This window comes from Pezoporus wallicus, unplaced genomic scaffold, assembly GCF_028554395.1.
Source record: "Pezoporus wallicus isolate ANWC-B61680 ecotype Strahan unplaced genomic scaffold, APGP_CSIRO_Pwel_v1 contig_3710, whole genome shotgun sequence".
Classification (NCBI taxonomy): Eukaryota; Metazoa; Chordata; class Aves; order Psittaciformes; family Psittacidae; genus Pezoporus; species Pezoporus wallicus.
The window spans coordinates 5,123,456-5,135,319 of NW_026640315.1; the positions used below are offsets into that span (position 1 = coordinate 5,123,456).

The 11,864-nt window shown below is 45.7% G+C and overlaps 1 long non-coding RNA gene across 2 annotated transcripts in view; it reads left to right on the forward strand.

Moving 5' to 3' along the window:
- LOC130604241 (uncharacterized) overlaps positions 1 to 11,002 on the forward strand; it is a 126,561-nt gene extending 115,559 nt beyond the window's left edge. The window contains exons 4-7 of one of the 2 annotated variants that reach the window (XR_008973420.1): positions 5,570 to 5,671; positions 7,719 to 7,840; positions 8,181 to 8,346; positions 9,875 to 11,002. This is a non-coding gene — a long non-coding RNA (uncharacterized LOC130604241). The remainder of the gene's footprint in view (positions 1 to 5,569; positions 5,672 to 7,718; positions 7,841 to 8,180; positions 8,347 to 9,874) is intronic. The other variant, XR_008973419.1, reaches the window with a different exon arrangement.
- Positions 11,003 to 11,864: the final 862 nt, after the last annotated feature.

The window sequence follows — 11,864 nt, forward strand, 5'->3', positions numbered from 1 at the left end:
GCCTTGTTGCTGCAGCAGCGAGGGACTTTCTCGAACATTTCTCGGTGCATTTCAAACTGTGAAGACTGTTCTTGGCTTCTGCCCTCACTCCTAGGCCCAAACAAAATGTTTCTCAATGGTGAGCTGTCATTAGAGTTCAGAGAAGCAGGGAAAGCAGATCTGATTTCATATCTAATTTGCTGTAAAATGAGAGGCAGGGAAGAGAGGAGTCCTTTTTAATTAGAAATAGGTTGCTCAGCTCCTTTAGCCAGCGCAGTGTTTCTCTCCAGTGTAAGAGCTTTCATGCGTATAACCCAGCCCTTGCAGTTCCAAAGAGTGGAACATTATAAATATTGCTCTCTGCTCTGTCTTTATTCTTATTCCTCTTCCGAGTGCTTTGGATCTCTGCCATCCTCCTGATCGCCAGACACGTGAACACTGAAGGGGAAGAGGAACAGAGGGCTAAAGCCTCTCCTCCTGTCAGGTACCAGTTACTGGAGGATGTAGAGGGAGAACAGAGGAACTGTTAGTTCCCACTAACCTCATCTTTTGCAGCATGTCTTCCCCCCATGTCATAGAGCAAGCCTACTAAAGCGTGGGCTCCTTTTTCCCTAAAGAAGCTTGGGACAATGTCTGCCTGTCGATCGTTCTAAGGATGGAAAGGCAAAACTGAAAGAGACCAAAAAGAATCCCAACGTAGCAGAGAATGTTCTTTAGTGGTTAACGCAGGCTTGTGCGGCTCTCACCGGGACAGTGAACGCCCAATTCACGTATCTGAGGCACATCCCTTCCCATCTACCACTGAAGAGCATTCATAAGCAGAAGCAAGCAGCCAGGTTGCCAGGGCCAGAGGGCTCTGCGGGCTCTTTTCCTGTGCAAACACTGAAATGTCACGGGCAGATTTAACCCCCCTTCTTCAGAGCAAGGCCAGGCTCCATCTGTGCCAGAGCCACCGAACTGAGGGCTTGGGCATCGGCTCTCGTGTTGTGACATCGGTGTGTCTTCAAGTGAGCCTGCACTTCAGGGTCTCTCCGTGGAAAAACAAACCAATAAAACAGAGATTTGCAAGAAATTATCGCTGTTAAACCCGGGCTACTTTTTCCTCCCCCAAAACTGGGGCTCAATTAATGGCAATATTTATTTGGGTGACTTGCAGATTGTGCCTCTGACCAATTAGCTCCATCTCAATGTTCTATTTCTTGCCTTTGAATCAATAAACAGTTCAAGATTTCCTGGAGTCAGAAAATGAACGGCAGTGCCAAGAGCTGTGGGTGTATTAAAACCATACCTACAACAATAGCCTCAACGAGGGAACTCTGCTAATCACTCCCTTGTTTGGCTGGGTGTCTGACAGAGGAGCTCGAAAGCCGAAAGTGTATAACACCCCCAATAGAGGAAACCACAGCTTACAGAGCCCATGAAAAACATTTACTAACCTCCAGGTACCCTTTGTTCTCTATCCCTCCTGACAAGCACTTTTCTTCAGCACTACATACCTTAGATGCCTGTGCAATAAGGTTTGATTGCGGGGCTTATAAGGTGGATGGAGATGAGTGAGTCATTATCTGCCATTTATCTTTCATTTAATGAAAAGCACAAAAGCATCACAAGAAACCAGGACGTGGCGTTCCTTTCTGTAATTTGGCTGAGTTATTCCAGGCCAAAATGGTGTTTGTTTCCTTTCAGAGCTGAGCAAATCAGACCAAAACTCATGTGTGCCTGCGCACACAGGACTTTGCATGGGAGGAAGGAGGTAAAACCACCCGACGTGGACCGCTTTGTGCTGGCGGATGCTGCGAGGGCAGCACCTTTGCCCCGCGCTGAGGGGCACAGCTAAGCTGGGAGGTCTGCTGCCTCTGCTGAAATTGGATTGTAAAATGAGGACCAGCAACAGCAACGAGGTCTACCTCTCGCCGTGCTGACAGACCCAGGCTCTGCCCGGGAAGCTGTTCCAATCTGGAAGCTTTATGGCCATGTTAACATGGCGCCTCTCCACAGGACTTATTAGTTTGGGCGAGGTGCCACGTTAATGCAGCTAGAAGGCTGCTAGGCTGGAGCTGGCTCGGATCCGGACGGCTTGGAGAACATGTAGGCATGCTCTTTCCCTCTGACATTGTTAGCTCCATTACCACCCAGGCTGATAAACTCGGAGGCTTACTTACCCCGTGGAATGTTGTACACCTCATTCAGGCAGCTCAGTTAGAAGACTAGTCACTGCAGGTCCTTAGGCTGGTGGGAGCAAAGGCACCAGGGGGGTCCAAAAGCGAGGTGGGTTTGGAGATTGCAATCTCCTGTATCCTTAGTGGTCCTCCAAAAAGCCCTCTACTTAATTAGTCAAGGCACCTCATTTTTGCAGGTCTCCTTAAGGGAAAACCAGCAACAGCCAGTGGTGGGGCAGCTCAGAGAGCTGGTGCTGATGGCATCTTGGATTGGGGTATGACACAGATCAGAAGGGACACCAGGCTGAGAGTGAAGATCCTCTGTGCAGGTGAAGACCAACATACATTATCTGAGCTGTACAGGTCCTAGCATTGCAAAAGGGGAGAGCTTCTGAAAGTGAGATCTAGTTGAGACCCAGGATATGAAACAAGGAGTTTTCTTGCAAGGATGGACAAAGAGAAATCCAGGTGACCCCAGAAAAACAGCAAAAGGAGAACATCTGAGTTTGGCAATGGAGGAGTTAAGATGCACCAGAACAAGTCAACCGTATCAGTGACTTGAGGCTGTCCTGCTTTATCATGCCTATGAAAACAATATCCTTAAAAAAAAAAACAAAAAATGCAGCAGAGAAGTCAGTGTTGCATGGTCCTTCCATCCACAGGCGTGTGCTGGCTGGCTCTTGGCTGCTTCAGAGGCATTTCCATGCAGTAAGGTCGACGTGTCGTTCTCTGCTTAGCACTGCCTCCAGCACCTCGCCCCCACTGCATGGCCCGAGCTGAGCTGTGGCTGTTGCCAAGCATGTCCAGCATCCCTCTTCACCGTAATGCTGCATTGCAGCCATGCTGCCGGCCGCCAAGAAGAGAAACCCACGATGGAGGAGAGGAAGGTGATGGAATCATTGGGACCTGGCATGTCAGTGCTGCGCTGACTTGGCAGCGGTCAGGAGAGCCGTGGCTCTGATTGCAGCCATGCCAGCTGCCTGTTTCAAGACATAAATCACTACCGTGTGCCCCACAGAAACTGCTGTCACTCACAGGAGATTTTGCAACTCTCAGAATTACTATATTTTAAGTTCTTTTGGGTTTTTTTAGGTTTTTTTTTTCACTGGGAAGTGAAACTGAACTCGGTTCTGTAAACGAAGCTGTTTTGTATTTCTTCCCCTGTGACAGCTCTACAGCCTCAGGTTGCGATCGCATCAAATCATCCAAGCTAAGCAGCATGCGAGCTGGTCACTGCTTGAGTGGGTGGCCTCCAGCTAGAATCCAGATGGTGGTAAGGATTAAATCATCCCTGTGAAACAGCACCGAATTAGTGTCCTCTTTCGGCACGGTGGGACTGACAGTTACTTACAGCCTTCAGACACGCTACTCCCCTGGTGCTCTGATTGCTCCCAACCCCAGCTAATCCCATTACTTCTCACAAGCCCAGTGTGGGTCCGGTTCCGAGCTGAAGCATTTTGCACCTATTCAAACCAGTGTAAGGGATGAGCCCAAGTGCAGAACAATAGTGGATCAGGGCTTTCGTTTTCGGTTAGGAGCTGGCAGATCAGCAGAGGTGGCTGAGTCTGGCAAACACGATTTGGATTGCTGCTGAAGTATTTCATTCCTTTTCCTCACACAGCCTCTGTCTCCCGTACAGAGACACACATCCTAGACCTTGTTGCCCATTAACCCCTAGCACTTTTGTCCAAATCCCCAAAATCAGGAGGGCCCCTTCTTGTGGAGGTGAGAGGAGGAGGGCCAGGGGAGCACGCTTACATGCATCAAAACGCAGTTCTGTCCTTTCCCCTGCCGAAGCGAACGGATGCAAACCGGGCAGGCAGGAGCAGCCGGTCCAAGCGTTGGAGCATCAGCAGGGAAAGCGGAGCCAAGAAAGAACACATGGTGGTTGTATGTTGCAGTGACACTTCAAGAAAAATCGCTTTGAGTCGTGAGCCTGATCCCTGCGGCGGGCACCCTCCCAGCTTTCCTGAGTCAGATGTAAATTGCCTGAGGAAACGTCCCCCTCCTGCCCCTCAGCCCGGCACCGTTCCCCCATCGCACACACTCTCCCTCTGACTGCACACCCTGTGTCTCAAAGCGCTTTTTATTGTGTTTACAAATTATGAACGTTCAGCTCAGTTAATTATGAAAATATTGGGAAGTCTGTGAGGCTGGCTCCTGGATGGAGCCGGGGCAGAAAGCCCTTGAAAAATGAGCCGCTTTCTCTCTGCTCCCTATTGCCAATGGATTTTGTTGTTCTAGGGTATGACTCCGCCAGTCTGCAACAGCCTCTTTACAAGCTGCACCTCCGGAGGCCGGCCTGGCACTGGGATTTACTCTGCCCAGCGTTAGTAGGAGGGAGAGGGGCAGACAGAGGGGTGGCGGGAGGGATGCAGTCTGCTTTCTGTTACCCCATCTAAATCTGTGCGTGGGCCCAGGGCCAGATCTTTAGCTGCAGGACTCAATGGAAACACCTCGATTCACGCTGGTTTAGTCGCTGTCCCCAGTTAACTTCGGGCTCTTCTAAATCTGGAGGTTTTGGGTGAAATGCCGAGGGCTGACAGATCCCACTGAGAGGGGTTTTTGCTGTGGTCCAGTTCTCTTGGGCAAATCTTGCTCTGTGCATTGATAGGAGCATCGGGAGAGCCGAGTCCAGATTTGTCTGTGGATCACTGCGGATTTCACGTTACTTTGCGAGGAAGAAGGGCAGGTCCCGCAGAGCTGACTTCTGAAGCCAGTTTAAGTTATTCCAGCAGCAAAACTGACCTATTGCTCTGAACTAATTTTCTGTATTTGCCTGGTATAAGTGAGAGGAAAGGATATTTTCGTTCTCAGCCTGTTGTCAATGCAACAGCAGGTTTTTTTCATCAGCTGACGTTGATTTCAAAGGAGTTACATCAGAGAACACAACTTAAAGAGTATTTTTATTGCTTTACCTCTTTCCTAACCTCCTCTAAAGAAAACGGGGGTTTTTCTTTTCAATATTAGCAAAGAGGGAAGAATCTGTGTAAATTTTTGATACATTTCTTTACATATGCAGGTAAATAAAAGAGGATAACATCTGTAAAGTGCAGCATATACAAAGCTGATCCATTTTCCTTGCATTTGAATCCCATGCTGTGATTATACATTCAAATATAATGCATAAAGCCACATATCTTGAACAGTATGAAAATTGATCAGTTTTCTAATATGTAACACATGGTTTGGACACTTTTGAATATGTCAGAAATACCCGTGTTGTCTTTGCTAAGAAAAGAAAGATTTTGATGACAAATTTGGAATGTACATTATGTTTTGCTGGGACTATAGGTACCCTGGTTGGCTTTATCACTTCTTTCACGAAGACTATTTTTACATGTTAAATAAATGCCAGTTCATTAATAGTGGTTGGATTTAGCAATGATAGCCATGTATCTCAGCACAGCTAACATTCATTATTCCTTTAGGAAAGGCAAGGTTGTGTGCTTGTGCCCATTGAGTGCCACTGAAGACGACTGGCTCCTGGTGGTGCTCTGTGAAAATCAGGCTGGTGGCAGCTCCAATAGCAGGTCAGGGCTTAGAAAATGAAAGGAGAATCTAGGCTCAAGTGATGGAAATGCAGCTATAGTTAAATTCTGAAGTAAAATTCTTTTTCATCAAGTAATACAAAGGTCCATTCAAAGAGACAATGGTCCTATTAGAAGATATTTTAAGGTCTAGAGGGTTTCATAGAGAACTAAATTACCTATCAAAAAGAATAATCATCTGGTACAATCAGAACAGCTGACATTAACCTTTTCTAGGGAGAACAAATCTGACTCCAGTGTACATAGAAATGCATTTGGAACGTTTAGGAGACAACTTCCTTATCTAACTGAGCAGTGACTTCTTGTGCTGAAAATCACTGTAATTCCAAGAAAAGCAGTGTATACACCATCCAAGAATTCATTGCCATCAGATAATGTGAGGCCTTTTTCAAGTCAGTGCACACTGCAGTTAATGAAACCATTGCATTTAGATTCCTGTAGAAATATTTTGGTTTGAGTTTCATTTTCTTGATTTTTTTTTCCCCAAATTAAATCTTATTTTGGATTCATAAAGAGATTTCGAATGGATTTTTTCAGTCATTTCTCTCTTTCCACAATGAGAAGTGTATTTAGCTGAACCAAGGTTAGGCTGAGAAGTTACTGAACCAGTTAGTCTTTAAGTAACCGTGATGCTGTCAGTATCCTATGAACATTTCTGATGAAGACTCATGGCTCACACCATGGTAGCTAACATCTTAAACCATGAACGATCTTTAAGCCTGATAGAGCTAAAAGTGGAGTTCTGGCCTTCTTCTGGGCTTGTCAACAGGTCTGGAAAGCTCTTTCCATCAGTATTTTATAGAAAGCATAAGTGGTGTCTTCCTGCAAGAATTCCTTCTCATAATTTGTGAGGCTTTCAGGGTTGTGTGTACATTTGCTGGCAGAATTGGTTATTAGTGGTTGGGCTTTTTGGGGTAATATATGTCTTTGCTGTGTGTAAAAGTGTCCAGGTATTTTGTGGGTTGTTGTTATTATTATTAGTATAAATTATTACACTTGGGTGCATAATGTTCATTCCAGTCCAGGCACAGTTATCAATTTGCAGTTTGTGTGGGATTAAGGGGAATTCTGCCTGCAAAGTCAGTTTAGCAGGGAATAAATAGACCTGGTGCTATAATTGCTGGCCAAACACGTACATGCTCCTGAAACTGAATTGCAGTGGAGAACACCTCTCCTGAAAGTACTATTTGGACGCAGTGTCAAAAATACCAGCTTGGCCCCATTATTCCAAAGCTAAATTGATCCATATGATTGGAGTATTGCCCAGATAGGGTTTTTTTTTCCCCAAACAATCATTTTGAAATTCCCATTATCAATACACTAATGCATGTTGAAGGCTTGTTGGGTCTGACATAGGAAGTGATGTAATAAGGGAACCCTTAGTACTCAAACAGGAAACGTTTTCCTGGAGGAATAGTGTACTTGAAAACTGCAGATTACAGTTTAATATTAACCAGATTTCTACATTAAACATGATTTCCGAGAACAATTTGATTTTTCTTTCTTTTTTCCCCCCTTTTTCTTTTCCTGCTTCTCCTCTACATGATCAAACCTGCATCCAACCACAAGCGGCTCCTGGAATGAGCCCATGGCTGCCTGCAATTTAAATGTCAGCCTCGGCAATGGCAGAGCTGCGTTGGATCTCTCCCCCAGCCTTTGCCACTCACTACTTCCCTGTCAGTCTCAATCTGCCTCTGATACCCACACATGTCAGTAAGCCTCATTCTGTCCACCGTGCCTGGTTAGGTGCGTTTTGCTTCAGGGGCATCAGAAGGTGTCCCCTGGGGATTTGGTGGTGTTGCCAGTTAATACATCACCAGCACCAGCTGATGGGGCAATGACAACACAGCAGCACTGAAATCCAGTTGGATTTATGGAGACAAATGGCAGAGTGCATAATGGCCAGTGCAGTGTGAGGGACAGAATGAGGAGAATTAACAACTGCACAAATAGTGCATTTTCAGGAGTGACTGGCTACCTGCTCCTTCAACTGACCACTACTATTTGTATGTATTTGTTTATGGTCTAGGAGTCCTGTTCGTGAGCAGAACTGATGCCAGGCTGCTAAACAGAGCAAAGAAAACGTTGTCGCTGTCTCAAAGAGCTTCCAAGATCGAGTGCCATCCTACACAACCCCCAGTACCAACTACTGTGAGTAATATCACCCTTCCTGCAGTGTTTGGGTGTCTGCGTGCTCCCAGAGGCAGGTTTCCTTTCTGCTCCCTGCAAAGATCTGTGCCAGGCAGCCCTTCAGGCTGAGCCAAACACAACTCATTTCACCATCTCCTTCAAAAGTCAAGTCAGACCACATTGCCGGTAGCAGGACATGTTTACCAGGTCTGTAAAAGTGATGGGTCTAAATATAGCACCTGCTGAAATGGTCCTTAAAGAGGGGAAGGAAAAGGGATGGTGTGGCGGGGAAGAAAGGTGATGCAGAAGAACCTTCTGACCTAATGCAGTGTTTCTCTGGAATTGTCTCATTGTTTTCCAGAGGGTTCTCCAAAATGAAACACTTCCAAGAACCAAAGATTTCAAAACTAAGGAAATCTCTGCCATATGCCATAGAGCCAGATGTGTATTCCGCATGGGAAGGTTATTTATTGAAGCAAAGAACATGGCTGCTGCAAGCTGATGATCGGTGGCATCAGTTCTGCCGGGTAAGTGCTTCTTAAAACTCACCTGGCAAAACCACTCTCTTTTGGAGTAAGGTCTTCAAAGGTCAGACACCGCAGGGTGGCATTCTGCCCTTCACCTCTGCAACCTGCTGCTCTGCAGGCTGAGGAACATGATGGTGGAGCAGGAGTGGAGAGGCACACTTCTCTATGTGGATAAGAAAGGTCAATCTCAGCGGCGAACTCCCACACTTGGCACTAGGAGTACTGGAAAGGGGTTCAACAAAACATATGCAGCAAAGTGCCTTCCCTGAGCTGCTAAGGATAGAGGGGCTCCACTAGAAATGGTCTCCTCCATGCTTTGAAATGCAAGTGCTTTGTTCCTCGCCTGGTTTGAGATGGTCTTCTCACATAGAAGAATCAAGAATCGTTTGCCAGCCAGAGCTGAAATGTAAACCAGGATCCCCAAAGAGCAGTTTGACAATGTAACACTAATCCATCCCGTTTCTGCTGATACGATGCACATGGAGAAGGAGGTTAACCACGCTGGTGCCTCCTGCGGTGGGCAATCACTGTAATGTAAATTGTGACCTTCACACAATTGCTCATTGGAAACATTTACATGGAGACTAAATCCCTCCCAGGTTGCATGATAGCACAAGCTTTGTTTTCTTAGGCTGTTGTTCCCTATTTGGCACACAGTACAAAGCCATCCAGGGGCTGTGAAATCCATGAAGCACAAGCTCGGACTGCCCATGTGCTGCCAGCAGAACTGACAAGCATGCAAGGAAAAGGCTCCTTGGGCTGCCAAGTCATGTAGCTTTTGAATGAAGTGGCCTCGCCATGAAAGAGCCTTGCTTTCCTGGTCAGCAAAATCCTGATCTGCCATGAAATTCTCCCACCTACATTGGCCTTCAGGAAAGGAGCCCACATGGAGGCTCTGGCCCAGGCCTGTTGTTCTGTGCCAAACTAAATCCATTCTGTAGCTCTTCTGAATGATACTCTAGGCACAGGCAGCTGGTAGAGGGCAGTGGGAAACCAGAGATGAAAAGCCATGTTGGAAAAGGGGAGCCCAAGTCCAGGTAGTGTTTGGTACCACAGACAGGTAGTGGCCACTCTTTGCTGGCTTCTGGCCACAAACTGTTGTCCTGTACCTTTGAGGCAAGAAACTCAGTGCAGTGGCTGGGGATGTACTAGAATGTACAGGAATACACTGTATTAGAAAGGCACAGGAATACAGGAATAAACTAAAAAAGAAAGAAAAGGGTTACTATGAATGTTATGTTTTAAATCTCAGGCCCAGTGATCCAGAAGGTATACTGGGTTTGGGACACTATGGTCAGAGCATCAGCTGAGATTCACCCACGGTTTGGGGTTTACTGATGATGGAATACATCTGCTTCAGCCAGTGGCAGGTCAAGATTCATGTGGAAATTGTGGTTGAAGTCTGTATTCTGATCCCAAATGATACATGGGAGTGTTCCCTGCCCTCCCCTCTCCAATTTAGTCCCCAAATCTGAAGGCTGAGGCATGTTTTGATCCATCTAGCCACAGATTTGATGCTCTTTTACAGATGCAAGAACGAAACCTGAATTTCATAGAAGGAAACAAGAGTTTTCATGGCTCCAAGGGACCTGCTGAGAATACCTCCCATATTTTGGGACAGACAACAGACTCCCAAGAGAGCCTGAAAAAGCAGCTGCCACCTTTGGTTTTTACTCTGAACTGGATGCAGTTTCATAATCCCAGTCTGTTCTGCTCTAGTTTTAGGTCTGTGGCTTTGGATAACCACCTATATGTGCCTATTTTCCTTCATTAGGTGTCAGGTAACAAACTGTTCTGAAACAGGGTGTACCAGCATGGGAACAGCAGGGTTAGAAATCAGTGCCAAGATGCTCAGATGAATTTCTTTATCCTCATCCCCGCGCTGGCAAGGGTAGTTGTTAAATTCAGCTAATTAGAGAAGGTTGATAGAACAAGTCTGTAAGTGTTGCAGTCGGGCTCTCAGACACGGTGCGTGTGTACTTTCTACATGCAAAAGAGCTTGGGGAGTTTCTGTGTGTATGATATGAGGCTCTCTTTATATTAAGCCTTTCTTGAACATAAACCTCACGAGGGAAGTGCTTTTTATACTTCTCCTGTCCCCAGAACCTCAAGATAAAATTAAAAATGCCAGGACATAAATGACCACCCTTGGCTCTGTTTTGCCTGGTTACCAACAAAAATACTGGTATCAGTTGGCATGAATTGGCAGCGTTTCAACAGCATCCTTTGAACCAGGCCAATCCTCCAAATGACAGGCTGGTTCCAGATATATTTTTAGCCAGAATACTCTGTGGCACATGTTGCTGTCTTTCTGGAACCATTTATAGTTTCTGCAGTATCATTTACTACCATTTTCTCTAATTGTGTTTCCAGGAGAGCTGTAAACGTACACTTTTGCTACAGGCACTGAGCATAAAATAGGAAAGAAAGGAGGGAAGGTCAGAGCAGTAGATGAGTCACTGTGCAGCAGAAATTCACATCTACAGGTCAACACTGGTTTTGTTTGGCAATGCAGAGCTTAAGCATCCCCACTGATTGTGGCCATCAACCCATGCAGAGTGACAGTGTGTGCATGGATTTGCTCACACATTGCTGTGCTCTTGTTCATGTGCTTCAGTTGCTGGAGACATGAAGATAGGGACAGAGGATAAATAGGGAACCTGGTGCTTCCCAGTGCTGTGCTGCAACTCTGCCAGTGTCCGTGGCGAAAATGAACTAATATAATACATGGAAATGATCAGATCACCTCTCTCATGGCATTCTGTATTCTTTTGTGTTGCACTTTGTCACCTTCCTGATTCCAAGGGGGGTCTCAAACTGCTGCTAAATGAGACCAGCAGAATATTGTAACCACTCTGAACACACTTTCTATTGGTATAAATGACCTTGCAAGGAAAGGAGTAATGGAGAACCACGTTTATGAACTTTGTTCGAGGTAACTTACTCTGTGGTTACTTTACTATGGATTTTAGTACACCTTGGTGAGCATATAGGTTTTCACTGGATAACATGATCACAAAAGCCCAAACAATGAGGCTTGTGGTTGTAATTATCAGAAACACATTTATGTAATGCAATGGAGAAAAGTTTAATCTCATGGTATTAAATGTATGTATGACTCTAAATTCATCAAGAAAACACTGTAAGGGGTGGAAAAAGATACTCCTTCCTCCCTCTTTGAAATCCCTGAAGGAAAAAGAAAGCAAATTTGTGAGGGAAACCTCAGCCCTAACACAGTATCAAAGTGATGGGAAATCCACATCTACAAAATCCATGGGATCAGAGGGACCTGAACATTGTGTTCCGAGTAGCTCGTGTTCTCAGAGGGAAAACACAGTCTCTCAAAACCAAACTTCATTACTATGAACATAATTAGCTTCTTTTCAGCAGATTAGCCAGTTATCACATTGGAAAGTGCTGAAATCCTGATACCCCCAACATGCCTCTCCAGAATGGAGGTGCTAAATCTGATTTCTCAGTCTGGGATTGCTCAGTTTGCAAGTGATACCAGCAGGAAT